Below are 19501 nucleotides of genomic sequence, written 5' to 3' on the forward strand. Positions count from 1 at the left end.
TTATTTTTCAAAATTGCACATAGCTCCCTGTTTGCTTTTTTTTTGCACTTGGTGAGATAAAAACCCACTTCTCAGCTTTTATGGTTTTGCTGTGGCTTTGAACAGTCATAGAATTATAGAATGAATCATAGAATGGTTTGTGTTGGAAGGGGCCTTAAAGATCATCGAATTCCAACCCCCCTGCTATAGGCAGGGACACCTTCCACTAGACCAGGTTGCTCAAAGCCCCATCCAGCCTGGCCTTGAACACCTCCGGGGATGGGGCATCCACAGCTTCTCTGAGCAGCCTGTGCCAGTGCCTCACCACCCTCATAGTGAAGAATTTTTTCTTCATATCTGATCTAAACGTCCCCTTTTTCAGTTTAAAACCATTACCCCTCATACTATCACTGCACTCCCCGATAAAGAGTCCCTCCCCGTCTTTCCTGTGGGCCCCTTTTTAAGTACTGGAAAGCTGCTATAAGGTCTTCCTGGAGGCTTTTCTCCTCCAGGGTGAGCAACCCCCACTCTCTCAGCCTGTCTTCATAGGAGAGGTGCTCCAGCCCTCTGACCACCTTTGTGACCTTCCTCTGGACTCGCTCCAACAGTGTGGTAACACGGGACGGAGGATTAACACTTCTAGGAAAGAAGTCTAGCCTCATTACAGCTTGAACCACTGCTTTCTTTTTCTGGAGAAAGTATTTTTTTTCTGTCTTGCTACACTGTACTGCACTCATGCAAGGAATAAAGAGGAAGGGATGCTACCACCTTCACAACATGTGCAGAATAATTTTGAGTCATGGACATATGAGTGAAAAATACCCAGTATTTCATAATATGCTTGATCAAGGATTGCTTTAAGGGGGGAGGGGGCACTTAATTTAGTGCCGGTAGGGATTTCTTCTGTGATTTAAGCAGTCACTGAAAGGAGGTTGTTTATTTTGGTTACACTTCATGACAAGAACGGTTTGAAAGAGGCAATCGAATGCTTTTGCTTGCGTACTGATCATTCATTATATACCTATCAATAACTGCCTAATAAACTAGTCCAAAATAAATCATGCTTTCTTAACTACTTGGTAAAGATTGGACAACACTTCAGGATACTTCTCAATACAGTAGCGAGTTACAAAAGCAATCTATAAGTGCCCATTGCTGTTACCGATTCATTAAAATGTTAACGTGTTCAGGTTCCTTTATTGGAAAGTGAAAGCCAGTAACAAAGCCAACAAAGATGCATGTGTCTGATTATACCGTGCTAGAAGTAAATAATAGAGCATTATGCAATTCATGGCACAAGTAATGGATTTTGGATAGCGGCACACATCCAATTGAAAAATGATGGATATGTCAAAATGAAGTATGCCATAGTCAAAAAGTACAAGCTTCTAAAATAAATGATAAGTTCAAGACCCGTGCCCATAATTTTCAGGCTCAAATAAGACTTATTGGTTCCCTTTTAAAAAAAAAAAAAAATAAATATTGACTGGCAATCACATTTTATTTAATTAAAACGTACAGCTTCAGTGAAACGCTCACAGGATTTTCCAGCATCTGCCTTGTATTTGCAAAGTTTAGAGTAATTGGAGGCATTTGTAGGAAGTGAGGCACTAACAGGGAAGTGTACACACTTGAAATATTTAATGTTAATCAAAAGTGAACAACTTGGCACCGAAGCTTCAGGCATGTTTGGGACGATTTCACTGAAAATAGTTTGTAATGGCTGAAATCCAGTGCTTCTGAAAATTGAGGCCTGGCAATCCCAATGCGGACGTCTGAAATCGGTGAGTGAAAACTCTGTATGGAAACATTGGTCCTCAAATCCAATATAGTAGTCTGTATTCACTTGAGAGCAGTTTAGTTGTAGTAAAACCTGGACATGAAGTCTGCCGTACGTTAGGTAAGTTTGCTTGGTGAAGAAAGTGTATGGAGTCTGTCCTGTTCCTTCGCAGGAATGAGGACAGGATAATCTGAATTGGAGTATCGTGAGCAGGTCTGACCATTTGCTCATTGGAGGGCTTGTACTTACTGGGCTGGTCCACGGCAGCTTCGGCCAGTGCTGGAGAGTTAAAGGCTTTTGCTGCTCCTTTTATGGGTAGTAATGGAGTTTGCTTTGCAAAGCATGTTTTTTCATGACTTGGTCAAGTAAGCCTGCTTTAACTCGTGTGTCTGCTGCCTCACCACCAGCTCTTCCTTTTGCAATCTTGGTGAAAAGCAGTAGGGTAAAGAAAGTGGGATTGGATCTACTGGAATAAAGCTTTGTGGGCATGAAAAGGAGTCGCATAAAGTAGTGACAAGGAGCTCAGGAAGTTGGGTAGTCCATCTCCTTACCAGCCAAGGCCAATCACGCCTCTGTTACTCAGAGTAGGTCTTCTAACCCAATGTGTGGGGAATCTTCTGTGGATTGCTGACAACTCAGAGCTGCTGCATCTCGCTTAGCTTGCCCAGAGTAATACATATGTGCCTGTCTCCCACCAAAAAGGTGAGGAAACAGTGCATCCAGCTATGCCTTGTAACTGGCAGGAGGAACGCATGTTCTAGTTGGTCAAACCTGTGTCCCAGGGACTCTATCATCCCTTGCCAAGTAGATGACAAGCACATAGAGCTTTCATCCCAAAAGGATGAAAGATGTAGGGGCCCACTAAGGCAAAAGGGTTAACGTAGCAGAAAGAATGTGATGCGCTAAAAATCTGATGAAGGGGTTACGATAGAAGGAGGAAAGAGGGGAATGCTGCTGTGAATTGCTGTAGGAAGGAGTTAGGGAAGCATGGCAGAACTTTGGTCAAGGAGTATGAACTGCAGACATGGGGAATTTAATGGGCATTGAGGGGGAAAAAGAGGAGTCTGGAGTTAAAAAGAACAAGGAGAAGAAAACTAGGTTTTACCTTCTAAGGGTAAATTTGAGTTTTTTTAATGGACTACTTACCTGAATTTGTTACCAAAGTTTTTCAGAGATGGAATTCCTACAAATTCCATCAATAACTAATTATCTGCACTGCTGAAAGTTTTTCCTAATATCTACCCTTCATCTAACTGAAGTTCATTAGCTTTTTTTACTGTCTTTCTTTGACACAAGTAAGAAATTTTTTAGTGTTCTTTTACATAGATGAGTGCCTCATCTTAGCATTTTCACTAAACCCAACTAGCCTCAATTTTTTCGGAAAACTGGGAGCTTTTTTGTTACTCACCACTTCTCCCTTGAGTGGCCCATATCCGCTGAGAAGCGTACTGGCCAAAACTCTTCCCACAGGACCTTACCAGCCCTGAGGAGAAGGGACGGATGACTTCATGTCCCTCTTTCTTTCTTGGGGTGATGACTGTCTCTTCGGCAGGAGCCCTTTCAGGTCTTGTTCATCTTGTAGTTCTTCACAGCCTCCAACCTTGGGCTCTGTGAGACTGCTGGCAAGCCAGTACTACATCCTCTAGCTGTGGAGCCTGTTGTTCTAACCTAAACGTAAAATTTTGCATTTTCTCTTGCCTAATTTGTTTTGCAGACCTGCCGATTTAACACATGTATTTAATCAGCTGCGTCATAAATGAAACATTGAGAAAAGATATACCTCTGGAGGCATGTGTTGCGTGGGGTTGTATTCGGGTAGCGTGCACTCTCTGGATGTATAGACTTTCTAGACAGGTTTTTCTGGACATCTTGGTTTCCATCCTCTAGTCTCACGTAGATGGTGTTTCCTGGGTTGCTTATGAGGATGTTATAGGAGACAGGGTCAGAAATCTTACTGAAGTCAAGATATGGTATCTCCTGCAACTTCTCACTAAATGTTAAGTCTTTTACCCTGTCAAGGAAAGAAACTAGGTTGGTTTTACATCATTTGTTCCTAATGAATCTTTGGCTGCTTCCAGTCTTATTCTTTTTCTTTTAATTGCTTATACATTCTTTGGTTATTTCAGTGTTTCTCCAAGAGTTAAATTGCGTGGTCTATAATATTCTATTTTATACCTTATGGTAAAGGAGCATTGTTTTTTATCCTTGCAGTCTTCTAGGTCTCCACACATTTTTCTGAAATTCTCACAGATAACCACTAGGCAATCTGAGACTGCTTCAGCCAGTTCTATAAAAGTATTTCAGGACAAATTTAATTAGACCCAGACATTCAGAAAACATCTAGCTTATCTTTAAGTATTCATGGTGCTTCTCTGTGAGATCATTTGTCCTTATGTATAGGTGTTTAAATAAGTAAGCACCTTAATTACAACTGACCTTTTTAATAAAGAATGGAATGAAAAAGGCATTGATGTTGAGATTAAGTTCACCATTTCAGCTTTCTCTGTTTCTTGTTGTATTAGAGCATACATTATGCTAACAGCTGCATAATCCATTAGAAGAAAAAAAAAAAAAGAGGAATAAAGGACCCCAGAAACCTTTCAGACTTTCTAAACTCATGGCACTTGAAAACCCATCCTGTCGAAGTTTGGATCAAATTTTGCTGGGAGCATAACAAGTGTAGCTGGGATGGATGTGTTCAAGGACTTGTACTGCCTTGAGTCATCCTAGGCAGGACGGGTAAAAGGGGGGAACATGGAGACTTGGAACAGAAAGATATTTCTGTAGTTCATAATAAGCTACTATTTACTGGCAAAGTGTCAGTTATGTCCCTAGCGGTACAGGTGACATGAGATTGGCTGCAATCATGTCTCGACTCTAAATGGCTCCGAAGGAGCTGATAGCCTACCTTGAACAAAAAACCTAATCTCTTTTTATGCTATCTTTTCAAAGGCTTTCTATGTCATGCTCTGACATAAGAGAACATCAGCTGCAATAAAGAATACCAGTAAGCCTGAGTCATAGATGGGAGTATGATAGGAGCGTAAAACAAGACTCCATAAATCCTAAATGTTTTGACAAATGAAAATCAACAGTCACAAACTCTCTAGTTCACTGGATGTGCAGTATACAATAAGGGCTTATATTGATTCATTTGCGCACACCAAACCCACTATTTTTCCCTTTAACTTCCACATAACTCTCCCAATATAGATTTTGATAAAAAGCATAAACGAGCATGAACTCCACTTTTAACAAAAGGCCAAGAAATACAACAGTTATGTTTGTGACTCATGCATGGATATGCCTTTTATTGCCGGGGTAAGGTATCTGGTCATCAGGTCTAATAGGAAAAATCTCACAGGATTTGTGTAATACCAGAGGAAAACATCACAAAGGGTAGGTCTTAGCTGTGACATTTCATAAAAAATGGGGGGGGGGAAGCTTTGCAAAGGCTTTTAATGTGACTTTATCATCTTGAATAGCTCTTACTGCCTTAAAATAGGCTAGAACAGGAGTTTGAACATCTTAGGAGACTGCAAGTAAGTTGAAGAAGCACTGAAGGAATTGACAGCGATGTAGCACCTGGGACTTTCTTTACTGCATTAGCACTGAACAAATAATTTTCAAGAGCGATGTTTCAGGAATACTACTGTGCACGATAAGAAAGATGCTTTAAAAAAAAAAAAAACATATGTGTATGCACGGGAAGAAACCTTGTGCGGTTGAACTCCGTAATCTCTTGCCCTTTCTGGACAAATTGATTTTTAGGGAGGAAATATTCAAAGGCATCTTCTTGCAGTGATATCTGTTGTCATCCCCCCAGGGAGGAGAAAAAAGGACCAGCCTTCCCTCCCAACCTCATGATGTAGGATGCTGAGAAGGCTGAATTACAAATCTGGTTGATGCCCTGAGCCTGCTGAGAGGCAGAGCTGATTGCACAGAGGGCAGTGATGTTTCAGTCTTCTCAGCCTGCTGCCCCCAGAGCTGCTGCATCTTCCTGGTAGCGTAGCTCCAACGCATCTGTAGGATTGCACAGGATACTCACACCTGGCTCAGTCTTCCTCTTTTGGAAAGTATGGAAAAGCTGAGGGGGAGGAAAAAAAAAAACAAACCACAAAGTATATGTGTAAGCAGTATTCTATGCTTCTGTAAAACATCTACTGTTGTGCCAGATGGGAAAATACTAGTTAAACGTAGAGTAACTTAATTAAGATGGAGATTGATGTATACGAATTATAAAGTGAATGGTGGAAGGTGGCCCAGAGGAAGCTGGCAAAAAAATATGCTGAAAGGCGAACTGTTAGAAAGTGTGTAGAGAAGTACAATTATCGGATTAGGGCATAATCTGATTTAATATTTTCATTAACAACCTAAAAACCAAAAGTAAGGGTGAATTAATGATTTTTTTTTTTTTCTGGTGGCATAAATGTGGGGCATATTAGCAATAAAAATGTGAATTACCATATTATATAGAAATAATTAGATGACCTTGAGATCAGGAGTGATATAAATGTGATGGAACATTATAGTACAAAATGCAAAGCTATGCACTTTGGGACCATGAACAAGAATTTTGGGCATTAACTGGTGCTTGAGCTGGGAGCAGAGGCGAAGTCAGGTCATGTGTTTTAGTCAGCTACAGACGTAGCTGCGAAAAAGCTCATTGGGGCCGTAAGCTATTATGTTCTGGTTTTAGTGTAGTGATTTCCATGCTGTGCGCAAGGCTCCAGTGTGACCTTATCTGAAATACTGTGTGGATCTCTGTGTGTAATCTCTCAAAAATTAATTTAAGATGGAATGAGTGAGAAGGGTACGGTGGTCTTAGCAGCCTATCTTATGAAAGAACATTGAAAGTGCAGCTTCTTCAGGAAAAAAAAAAAAAACAACACAAACAAACAAACAAAAAACCAAAACCAAAGTTTGGGAGAGGATATGACTGTCCTCTACAGATTTACCAGAGGTGAAGACTCTAAGGAAGGAGGGAGGAGGGGAAAAGAGCTCTTTGAGCAGAAAGGACAGGGTTGGCACAATAGCATTTTCATATTAGAAAAGAGGCAGAGCATTTATGAAAGATTTCCTGTAGTAAAGACAGCATGACTCCTGTAACTTGTTTTTAGGATAGGAATTGATGTGTTAAGAGTTTATTAAGCCTTATTGCCAAGGATGGCACGAGGGCGCGGGCAGATGATGGCAGATATCCCTCTCGCTCCTGTGCTCCAAGCTTAGTTCTGGAGATCCTCGTCCCTTCCACTCCACCACTCCTGCTCTCTGCTCGTTTCCTCCCACCTTCAGAGCTGCGTAGATATGTTTTACTTATTTTATTTGCATTGCTTATTCTGCACGTGATTTGGCTAGGTTTTTTTTTCTGGGATAGACTTGCCTCAGAAAGGGGCTGAAGTTTCCTGCGCTGCCCTGTAGAGTCACGCACAGGAGCTGTACTCACCATGTTGCCTGCTTTTCTAATACAGCGGAGATTCTCCTTCCCGCTGGGTCTGGCTTTTCAGTTCACGGACAGGAGGAGGGAGATTCACTGCCGCTTTGAAGCAGATTTTAGAAGCTATACTATTCAATAACTAGGGACTCTTGACGTTTTTGTGCAATATCGGAGAAAAGCTCCTTGTATTAACATTCAAATAGGTGCATAAAGTAGTTATTGTTTTTTCTGGCCGTACGGAGGATGCTGCCATATGCTCACAGTCAGAAATGGCATGAGGTACTATTCATAATGGCTTTTATTTATGACAGTTTCTGGGATCCAGGGTTCTAGCTATGATGGCTCAGCAGGTTTCCACAGCTCAGCTGCCACTAGACCTAATTCTGATTCATTCAGACTGTTCCTGCAGTTGAGAGCAGTGGCAAACAGAAAAGATACTGCTGATAAACTGCAGATAGAAAAATCTAAAATCAATATAACAATTATAGCTGATCCAATCGGAAACAAGAAGAGAAATTAAGGGAAGTTCACAAAAGAACAACGAATAAAATCCACTGCGATTAGTACTAAGTGTGTAGAGCTTATCACAAAAGAGTCAGATACTTAGATATTATGCAGTAGGACAAAAGAATACAGAAAAAAATGCTGCTGGGGAAGAAACGATGTACACTTGAGGCTGTGTCTTACAGGGGCAGGAGCGGTTTACAAAAGTACCGCCTATGGCATCACATTCAGTGCCGTCTTGCACCTCTTCTTCCCTTCTCTGCTTTTGCTCCTGTGTGTTTTTTCCAGTCGATGGCCATCTCAGTAGTCAAAAAGGCAGACGCTACAAGAGGTTTTGCTCTTCCCAAACCCAGTGTGCACTGCGTGCCTGCGAAGTTACAGAACGCAAAGGGATCTGTTCAGTGCTGTGTTTGAATGGACACCAGCCCTTACGACTTTCACATCTCTGCATGTGGCAAAGGAGTATTATTTGTTTCGGCCAAGGATTCAGCAGGTCCTATCTAGATTTACTGTTACTTTGCAGAACTGCAGCCTCTCAGGAGTTACAGCAAAGGGAAAGGAGGAGCTCTGTCACTCTGTGATGGCATCCTCATCAGCAGGACAAAGGCTGAGGGATAAAGGGAGAAAGTTATGCTAAAGCAAAGTGTATGTTACCTCTTGAATAGCTTCTCAGCTCTCTTAAAAGATTTTAATAAATAAAAAAAATAAAATAAAAAAAAAACCAAACAAAACACAAACACTTTGTATTGGTAATATGTTTAGTGTGATCTTACCTATGCTCAAATACTTTTGGCTGTATGGTTGTGTTCAGTTGAATAATTGTTTCTCTGGGGAAGGAGAAATCACAGCTCACTGGCAGCAACTTGCTCGGAAGCCGTGTGAGCTCGCTTGAACCTATAGGAAATGAGAACTTAAAACGGTTCCCAAAAACATGCTGTTGACACCTCAGCCCATGTTCTGTTCCTTCTCTTCCCCAGCGCGGCTAGTTCCTGTCTGTCAGAAGGGAGGATTAGTCCCTGCCCAGCACTAGTCTGAGGCCTTTTGGGAATATCACAGGTTATTTCTGGGCTGAATCCCAAATGCCCATGGGTTTTTTTGGTTGGTTGTTTGGTTTTGTTTGTTTTTTGTTTTTTTTTTTTTTTTTTTAAAATAACACAAAAAAAAAAAACCCCAAAACCCTGCTGTTTAGTTCCTAGGTGCCCCTACCTGAGGAGGTTAAGCCATGATGTGTGTTTGTTGTGTGATTTAGGCCAAGTGACAGATGCTCCCCACAACCTCTGTACCAAGAGAGGCAGAGGAGGGAAAAACACTTATGAGTTTAGAAGGAACTAAACTACTTTAATGAAATATTAATAATGAAGTAAAAAGGAAAGAATGAAATATACAAAACCATATCAAGCTCCCAGGATGGCAATCACTCGGAGCAGCTAAACTCAAATAGCGATGGTGTTATCTTAGCATTCAAGCGGGCGCAGACCTTTCTCCTCCCATCACAGCAGGACTCTGATCCAGAGGAAATCACGGATCTATCGCAGGATCTCACTTGCTCACTGCAGCAGATATGCATAAACTGCGATCCAGATGCTCACCCTGGCCTTGAGCTTGACTCCCTGCTGGGGCAAGACCTGGGTGTGCAATATCTCTTCCCCACGGTGACTTCCGAGGGGAGGGAACCTATGTACAAGCACAGGAAGGGAGTCTCTGTGCACCCTACAGGTCCAAAAGATCTCCCCATGGGTTAAGGGTGGCTATTGACAGCCCTTGGCTATCAGAGAGTGGCCATCAATACTGTGAGTGTGTGTTTGTGACATGGGGTAAACAGAAAGTAGGTCTTTACTTGAATTCTCAAGTAGATATTTGAGCGGAAGTAGGTAATAGTCATTCCCCTCTTCTCATTCATATGCGTAACGTAGACAGTTTGGTACTGACAGTTTTTTTTCTGCTGTCAACTTTGAGGCTGTAGGGTAATTAATAACCAGGATCTCGGTTTGACTTCTGGTCTACTGCAGTACTTGCTTAAATAATAAATTGTTGCTTCCTTAAAGCTTGCACCAGGCCCAGAATTTAGTAATTGCTCTTGAAAGGTGAAATACTGCATCTTTTCAATGGACACTTGAATTTAGCTGAGCTCAACCTGACGTGGCACTTCACTGCAATCCAATCATGGTAGTCAAGAATGATTTTTACCTGTATTGCCTGCCATGAAAAGTAAACTTTGACAAGTCGCAGGTGCCTCATTCCATAAATTCATCACTGAATTTGTGAATGACCTGAAGTAATGGAAACAAAACAGAAATGCTTATGGGTGTCTGGAATCTGCATGATCGACTGTGATCTGCAGAGTCATCATTTCGCCTACAGTAAATGTCCTGTTCCCGATATTGCCAGCCAAGTGCAGTTGAATGCGATTTGTGGAAGAAAAGAAAAAAAATAATAATCTTTTGTAGGACATGTGAAGATGTTTTGGTTCAACTCTGAGGAAATGTTACTTGGGGGGGAGAACAAAAACCCAAGAGTGCTTAAAAGAGACTTACACCCCTAATTTCAAGAGCAGAACTATGTCTCATGGGGGCTTGCAACCTTATTGCCATGTGACTCGTATTGTGGGATCTCCTGCCACAATCAATCTACAAATGCAAGCAATAAGGTTATCAAATGTAGCGTGTGTTTTGCTGCTGCTTGAAAAGAGTTGAAATAAAGGATAGCATTATTAGCTCTTTCTTTTGCTAGTTGTATTGGGTTTGCATGGCAAGGTTTTATTAGTGGGGGGTTTATACAGGTGGCTTCTGCTAGAAGCTTGTCTCATGGAGCCAATGCTAGCTGGCTCCAAGACGGACCCACCTCTGGCCAAGGCTCAGCCCATCAGCAATGGTGGTAGTGCCACTGTGATAACATATTTAAGAAGGGGGGGGAAAAGACCCTGCGTAACCCTGGCAGCAGCTAGGGGAGAGGAATTGAGAATATGAGAGAGCAGCAACCCTGCAGCCACCAAGGTCAGTGGAGAAGGAGGGGAGGAGGTGCTCCAGGTGCCAGAGCAGAGATTCCCCTGCAGCCAGTGGTGAAGACCATGGTGAGGCAGGCCCCCTGCAGCCTATGGAGGTTAACAGTGGAGCAGATATCCACCTGCAGCATATTAAGGACCCCATGCCGGAGCAGGTGGATGTCCAAAGGAGGCTGTGACCTTGTGGGAAGCCCATGCTGGAGCAGGCTCCTAGCAGGACCTGTGGCCCTGTGGAGAGAGGAGCCCATGCTGGGGCAGGTTTACTGGCAGGACTTGTGACCCCGTGGGGGACCTACACCAAATCAGTCCTTGCTTCTGAAGGGAGTCTCTCTGCACCCTACAGGTCCACAAGGTCTCCCCACAGGTTAGAGGTGGCTGTTGACAGCCCTTGGCTATCAGAGACTGGCCATCGATGCTGTGAGTGATTGTTTGCCACAGGCAGTAAACTGAAAGAAGGTCTTCACTTCCTTTCTCAAGTAGATATTTGAGCAGAAGCAGGAAGCAAGCAGATACTCACTCCTCTTTTTTTCACTCACATGTGTAACATAGATGGTTTGATACTGACAGTACCAAAGGACTGCACCCCATGGAACGACTCACATGGGAGAAGCTCATGGAGAACTGTCTCCTGTGGGAGAGACCCCACCCTGGAGCAGGGAAAGAGAGTGAGGAGTCCTCCCCCCTGAGAAGGAAGGAGCGGTAGAGACAACACGGGATGAACTGACCACAACCCCCATTCCCTGTCCCTCTCTGCTGCTCAGGCAAAGGAGGTAGAGAAATCGGGAGTGAAGTTGAGCCTGGGAAAAAGAGAGGGAGGGGGGGAGGTATGTTAAGATTCGGTTTTACTTTTCATTACCCTACCCTGATTTGATTGGTAATAAATTAATTTTCCCCAAGTTGAGTCTGTTTTGCTCATGACAGTAATTGCTGAGTGATCTCACTTTCCTTATCTCAACCCATGAGCCTTTTTTTCTCTCCCCTGTTCAGCTGAGGAGGGGAGTGATAGAGTGGCTTTGGTGGGCACCAGGCATTCAGCCAGGGTCAACCCACCACAGTTGTAAATTGGAGAAAAGAGTGACTAATATCTAAAACTCTACTAGTTCAGAGTTAGTACCCAAATTCACAGAACTAAGTGACAAAGGCCCTGGACGAGGTTCTTCCTCACGTGAAGGCAGCAGGTGCTATTTCCATGTACTCCTCTGGAGATGCCACTCCTTGAATTTTGGAGGAGTGAAACAACTGGTACCTCTTCACCTGCCTCCAGGTGTCAGCTCCTCCAAAAGGTAAGAGGTAGAAAAGCAGCTGTGGGGCCACCCCATGTCCTTTACCTTGGCTCCTGATGCTTGCCAAGCCCAGAGAAAGAAAAGCTGGGTGCTCCCCTTTCGCTCCGGGCAAACCTGGCAGCATGGCTGCCTTCAGACAAGAGTTGTACCAGGACTCCCCCGGAACCAGAGCGCATTTTTTTTTTTTTTTTTTTTTTTTTGTCCCACACTGAGCTGCAGTGTAAAAGTTATACCCTGGGCTCCATCTGCATACTCGAAACATCCAATATCCGCACTGCTTTGCCAGGGAGGATTATACATTTTTCACGAAGTGAGCAAGTACGCTTTCAGAGAAAAAAAAAATATTTCCATGGCTACAGATCCTTCTCGTGCAGTGGAATGGCTTATGCAACTCAGCTAGCACAGAGCTAATAAAATGAGAGGAAGTAATTAGATGAAAGGATGGCGGGGTGTTTGATGTCAAATTTCTGTTTTTCACCTGAGACCCTTGGGAACTGTCTCAGGTGGCCAGAGATCCTGTCAAAATTTGTATTTTGCATGCAGATTACGCTCTATTTTTGGTCTTGTAGGCTTTTGCTGCTGCATTGTGCACAGAAGTGGTCCTTGTGCAGTTTTATAATTGCAGTTAGTCCATATGCTGTTGTGCGTTCATACCTCACATGTAAGAAATCATACTGGTTATGCAAACAAAAGTTTGACTTACATTGTTGGTATGGGTATGAAACTATAAAAGCAGAGAGAATCTGAGCAAGATTAAACACCAGAAGACATTTATCTCCTTGTGTGATACTTTTGCAATGTGAAGTACTGGAATTAAGATCTCCCTGGTGTTAAACAGAAGGTGATGGTGCAGGGAATATCTGGCAGACAGTTTTCACCCGTAGGGAGCATCCTCTTGATGCTTAGACTTTCATATTTTCTCTGAGATCTTCCGAGATGTGGATCGTGAGTGACATAAAATTTCCTCTTCTCTACTTAACCTAAATGTAGTTTATTAATAGGTTAAGCGTACCAGTTAGTATAAAGGGCTATGAGACTCTAAGTGAGCTCTAATTGTTTTTTTTTAGTGCTAAATTTTTGTTGTTCTTGTTTTTATCCTTAATCACTTACATAGCCACATGGACTACGTGAATAGGAGGAAGCACTCGGAATTTCTCTTCATCCTTAAAACCCTGTCAAATATTTTCAAATAGTTTTGATCATTTCCCTTAGAATTCAAAGTGCTTCCAGTTTTAAAATAAAATCCTGTCACTGCCATGAACCTAGGATGTGTCTTCACTTTATTTAATGAGGTGAAGGCATTTCTTAAGGATTGGAAGTTAGTGTGTCACTTATTTGTAACTTTAAAAATATTTGGCAAGCTAGAAAGAAATTCAGTGTTAATTGAAGGACAGCTTCAGTGAAGATAAAATGAAAGAATCCTTCTAATGATGTATGTATGAACCAAAGCAGATGGTAAAGACATTTCACCAACATCCTCTAAGTACTAGTAAGTAAATGTGACAATATTAATTTGGGTGAAAGGACACGATTAGTACCCTTTTTGACTTTTTTTTGTAACAGCTGAATTTAATGTATCCTATTTATATGACTGTGAAGAGCTTCCAGTCATATTGTAATGATTTCTAAGGGCCAATTTGAAAGAGATTGCACTACGAGTGTCAAGTTGACAAGCTCACATCCTCTCCTTGATGTGAAGTGCTAAGTTCATGAAGATGTCAATGTGTTGCCTTGCCAAGTCTCCCAGCTGGAGGGTAATACTGCATAATAGTCATGAGATTTCAGATCCAACGCTATCAGTTCAAGCATTGCAGCGTTTCACAGGGAAACCTATGGCACAAGCAAGTAATTTTCGGATAAGTTACTTTCAATGGTGTTGTCGGAATTGATTCCGCATGAGATGCATTGCTGGGCGGAGGTACAAAATTTACGCTTGCTCTTTCAAGTCAAATAATGTTCCTGGTAACGTTCAGTGGAAGCTTTGCCTGGGTTGGTAAAAAATCATGAACTCAAGGCAACTTCAGGCTGTTTCAGGAGATGTGCATACATTAGCACATATGAATAGCATACCTATCTGCGTCTCAGTCCTGATGTTCTCTTGGTTTTCTCGCAGCGTTAGTCTTAACTGTGATCAGCAGGGATTGTCTGAATTGGAGCCTCCTTGATTAAAATGAGTGAAGAAAGATGGGCCAAGCACTGACATACTTAAAGTTATTGACACTTGGTTTGAAAACGCCTCCTCTCAGTCTGAATAAAACGGAGTCTGAGTCAGGGCACATTGTCAAGTCAAGAAGCGTCACAGAGTTCAGTCTTTCCCCCCACCGGCAGCCCCGGCAATTAGTAAGACGGTAGGGAAGTGACAATTTGGAAGTGTATGGAGCTGATATGATTGGGTTTACTTGTGATGGGATATGTTTAATTTGTATGGTTGTTTTTGAGCTGCATTCTGAAGTTGTGTTGAGAGTGCCTATCCATCCACATAGGAGCCCTTGCCCTCTTAATAGCACTTTTATACACCTAATGAATCAGTCAATCAATACCGGCTTAAAGAGCTGTGTTTCTGAATGCTAGCCAGTTTTTTTTGCTGTCACAGTGGTGGTTTTTTTTTTTTTTTTTCTTTATAAAATTGTTGCCCGCGTTTTAATTTGTACTTGCTAAAATATATATATTCTTTTGAAGTGCGTACCTTACAACAGACAGCTTGAAAGCTGCCACCAGGCTTACCTCTCACTGGGATCCTGCCTGCTAAGTGGAGGAAATTGTCCAGCTTGTGAATGCCAAACTAGTAAGGCAATGACCCTTTTTTTTCTATACCTGCAAATGTAGGTAATTTAAGTCCCGAATGAGACTTTTTTCTCCCTTTGATGGTAGCCATTAAAGTGTTTGAGCTGCTCCACGTCATATTTGCCGTGTCCAGAAAAGAGGCTTTGACTACTGCAGTGTACTTATATCTCATCACTTATTCAAAAGAGAACATACTGGTGGCTTTTTCCGTGCCAATTAGGCCAACATAGTCCTGGGGCTAGCCTGTGGTCCAAAGGCTCTTGTCTCTCAACGAGAGCAAAGGAGAAAGCTCAGCACCTACAGACATCCTTGTACTCCTTGCGAGAGCTCACCAAAAACCTTCTACCCAGATCCCATTCCTGTCTCTGGGGACTTTGAGGGAGAAATATGGAGATTTTTCTGGTTAGGCAGTGTCCTATGAGCTAACTCTTACTTTTCCTTGAATTCTCACATTTCAGCTTCTTGCTTTCCCAGATGCATCCAGAACAAACAAGTTATACCACTGACGTGGCCCTTGGAAACCACTGTACCTGATTGTCCTTCAGTCTTGAGTGTAGGCATCTTTGCAATGTGAAGAAGTGCCAGTGCCACCATGAGGGTCTAAACCGTGACACTCGGGTCTTTGGAGCCCAAAGAATTGGTGTCCACAGTCTTCCATGTAGCAGTACTCCTTGTGTATTGGAAAGGCGTTGGATCAGTAAGAGGTCCTTATGCTAAAATTGCGGGTTAACTGTGAGTACCGAAATAAATGCTTGAGCAGTTGGCTGAGGAATTTGCTGGTTGCCTTGTAGCTCCGAGATGCTTGAGGCGCTCAACTGTAAGGCTTTATACTCGTACTTTAACTAACAGACCATGTAGCCTCTCCTGGATGTAGCAAAGAACTTAGCCTGGTTAAGGCCTTTGCGTGCTTCTGTAGTAGGAATATCTATTCTTAACTTCGGTAACGCACCACGAGACTTCCTTTCATAAGCTTTTCCCCTCTGGTCCAGTCTACCTCTGTGTAGCTTCTGGACTTTTGCTGGAGCATACAGAGCGGGCAATATATGCTCTTTGACACGACTGCAGTAACACATTGAAGATTCTCGTCTAATTTGCTGGCGAGGTGTTAAAAAATAGAGTAAGTGTGAAGCAATTAAGCGAAATGCATGATTACTTGTCCTCGCACAGACCTCGAATTAAAATACTGAACATTATTTCACTTGAATGTGTTTCCCTCGGTTTATTTGTTAAACACTCCATGAGAATAAATTTGATAAGCTGTACTTGGGCTCGGTGAGTTATGAAAATGGAAGTTTCATTGCTGTCTTGGTCCCAGAAGACAGTATCTTTATTACCTTTTTAGTTCAGATTCTGGGCATAATATTATGTTTAAAACCATAGATCAAGCAGAAAGGCAATAGGTTTTATGTAAAGCATGCTACTTTTAAAAGACGTGGGAAGCTGAACTGCTTTTCTTCATATGGGTATGAAAGCCTATTAGAAAAATCGGAATGATTCCCTTTCTGTGCATTAAACCCTTGCTGCACCTTGTTATGATTCCTCATGCTAGAAGACTCACGTTTACGCTCCCTATAAGTTTTCTAAACCACCTGCATTAAAGTAGTTATGCTAACCAACATGTACACACTCTCGATCTTTATGGACTTGTTACGAGCAGCACCCGGGGTGGTGGGGAGAAGCCTATTAGCTACCATGTAAGCAGGGATGATGAATGCTCTCCTCCCCGAAATCACCCTGCAGCCCCACCACGGAGCCATTTGAGAGAGCACCCGATGAATACACATGTGCGAAATCCATCTGCACCTTATGAGGCATTGACTTCCTAATGGAAACTGTTTTTAACACGGGCAAAGGCTAATCCATAACTTACATACTTGGGAAAATCAATCAATAAACATGCCTGTGACAATGGGATTTTTGACAAGAAGCACTGCAAAATCTTATTTACCTCCTCTGCACAGCCAGCAAATATACACCAGGGAAGCTGTTACTTTTGATGTAGACATATAACTTAAATAATGCTCAAATGACTGGTGCAGGCATTGGCTACAGGAGATAAAAAGAAAAGCTGGATTAGCTAAAAATAGTTGTATTAAAAATCAGCGTATTTTCTTCCTTGAGGAGGAGGGGAAAAAAAAAAAAACCAACTCTAATCTTGGACTAGAAGACTACAGGTAGAAAAGTTCAGGTCTTGCCCTTCTCATTTTTGAAAGACACTTTTCTAGTTCAAAGGGGCTTTGGTTTAGCTTCAGGGGAAATATCAAGGATTATAATTGGAAGACTTTTCTAGGTTTTCCTAGCTGGATTTCAGAAATACGGTATGTACTTAACAAAACCACACACACAAAAAAGAACAGAGCAACTTTGAAATAAACCTTTCATTCCTTCTGCTGCCATGCAGTCTATACTGTCACCGTGCATTCTCCCTGAAAGGGAGAAGTATGGAGGGAGGGATGAAAGGCATTGGAAAAAAGGAGAAGTGCAAGATTAAAAATAAATCAAAAAGGGAAGGCATGTCGAGAGAGGTGGATTTATGCCAGATTCTAAATTTTCCTCTTAATACATCTGGAAAGATTTGTCTGTATGCAATGGGATATTTCAGAAATTAATTACAATGCAGTCGATTATAAAGACTTGTGGAGATCGTAAGAGGGTGGACACCAGGAACAACTAACTTTTAACAATCTGCCTATCTGTGCTGTGCTCTGATCCTCTCCTCATTAAAAATCACGGGAAATGAAATGCTGGCCCTACCGAAATCAGGGGAGCGGTGTGGCTGACTTTGGGGTGGTGGTGGTGGTAGGATTTCTCCCTGAGTAATGTGGTTTTGACATTAATGACTGTATAAACATCTGTGCCCATCCTTTCAGTTTGAGGTGGGGGGCTGCTGACTTGATTTGCCTTTTTCTTAAGCAAATAGTATGTTTTCCTGCTCTTGCCTTTTCTTGGTGTGTGCTTTGTGTTGCACATGTCCCGATTAAGTATCGTCTTCTGGGTACAGATGCATTAAATGTTGAGAAGGAAACATTTGAGCAATTATCTAGTTAGGGTATATTAAACCAATAAAGACCACACCTTATTTGTATGACTCCCTAAGCCAGAAGCTCTCGTTTTGAAAACAAACGAAGCATTTTAAACAAATGGTTTAGCTTGCAGAAAATTAACCGCTTTGCAACTATTACGTATTTAGAATAAGAAAAGTTTTCTGGTTTATATATTTTAAGAGCTCTAACCAAGAAGGGTCTTGCTATTTTACTCAACTGTTTCTCGATTGCAACGTAATTGAAGACACGCTACTCACTTAAACCTTTTCAGGCATTATTAAAAGACTAATAACTGCTACAAACTATCAGCCGCAACCACTTCTTCACCCTTTATTAATCACTAGGACAAAGTTTTTCTTGACTATGTTTTCCTTGTGTCTAGTGTTCGTGGTTGGACAACAACTTTGCACGATGCAAGGCTTAAAGCATTTCTGAGTCCTCGGGAATGAGGCGAGTGATTGGCCAACCCTTGTAGCCAGGTTAACTGTGAAGGGTACAGCACTCAGCACCCTCAGGTATTTGACAGGTGGTCATTTCTGTGAAACCACCTTCTTGTGGCATCCTTCCACTGAAAGATGGCTTTGCCTTTTAACATTTTAGTGATAAAAATATTAATTTTTACGTTGGAGCCTGGGTTGCCTGACAGTTTGACTCCAACTTTACGTTCTGCTGTGGGACCGCTTGACGTTAAAGGCACGTGTAATGTTGGGATCTCGTCGTTCAACAGAGTTTTGGCAATGACATCCATAAGCAAGCAGCTTTCGTGTTTGAGGACCAGTTTGATGATTAAAAAGGCCAGTGGGAGTGGGGACTCGTAGGTTTTATTCCCTGCTCTACCACTGATTTGTTATTTGCTTAAGATGCCGAGTGCCTTGTTGACAAGGCTCACGACGTTTGATGTTTTATTCTGAAAGTGCCGGTTCCCGCAATCACTTTAGAGGGTATCTCAGCTTGCCATTGTTAACAAGAAAAGAAAGAAAAAGGCCGTTGTTCATCCAGCTTGCTGGGAAGAGTTGGAAAAAGTAACTTATGAAGTTTTTATTTTTTTAAAGGTTATTTAAAAATATCAAAATACTTGGTTCTACGGCCAAAACCAATACTGGATCCAAACGTGACTACTGCACGCTGTCAAAAACCGCATTCTGACATATGCTCAGATCCTTCTGTACTAACTAAATCCACGGTAGTGTTTGGTTTTATCTTCCTCTGCTTTGAGAAGCGTTCTCTTACAGACTCTTGGTAACATTCTGAATATTAAAGCTTTACTAATGATAAATAGTTGCCAATGCTGACGTTCCTCAGAGGAAACTTATTTCTAGACTCTGCCTTCGTTCTCCTCTTCCTTCCGTCTGAGATTTTAAAACTCTCATTGCTTCATCCAAGACCATGGAGAAAGATCTCAAGGTCAGTCTGTGCTACTAGTTCCACAGTGAGAACTACAGGAAGTCAATGTTGCCGTTGGTCAGATTACAACACGCAATGGTGGCTTGCATGGTGTGACTAGTGTCTATAATTACAGGGCTCTGGCTTGGAGGGAACGCAAAATAGTGTCTTGGTGGATGCGAAATAGTAAAAACAATGGAAGGACACTTTATAATATGATTATACTGGAAATTATTATGGGACTGTGACTCACCACAGGCTTCTGTAGAGTATATACCTTCCAGGAACACGTAGCCAATGAACAGA

This window comes from Vanellus vanellus (genome assembly GCF_965231255.1).
Source record: "Vanellus vanellus genome assembly, chromosome: 3".
NCBI classification, from domain to species: domain Eukaryota; kingdom Metazoa; phylum Chordata; class Aves; order Charadriiformes; family Charadriidae; genus Vanellus; species Vanellus vanellus.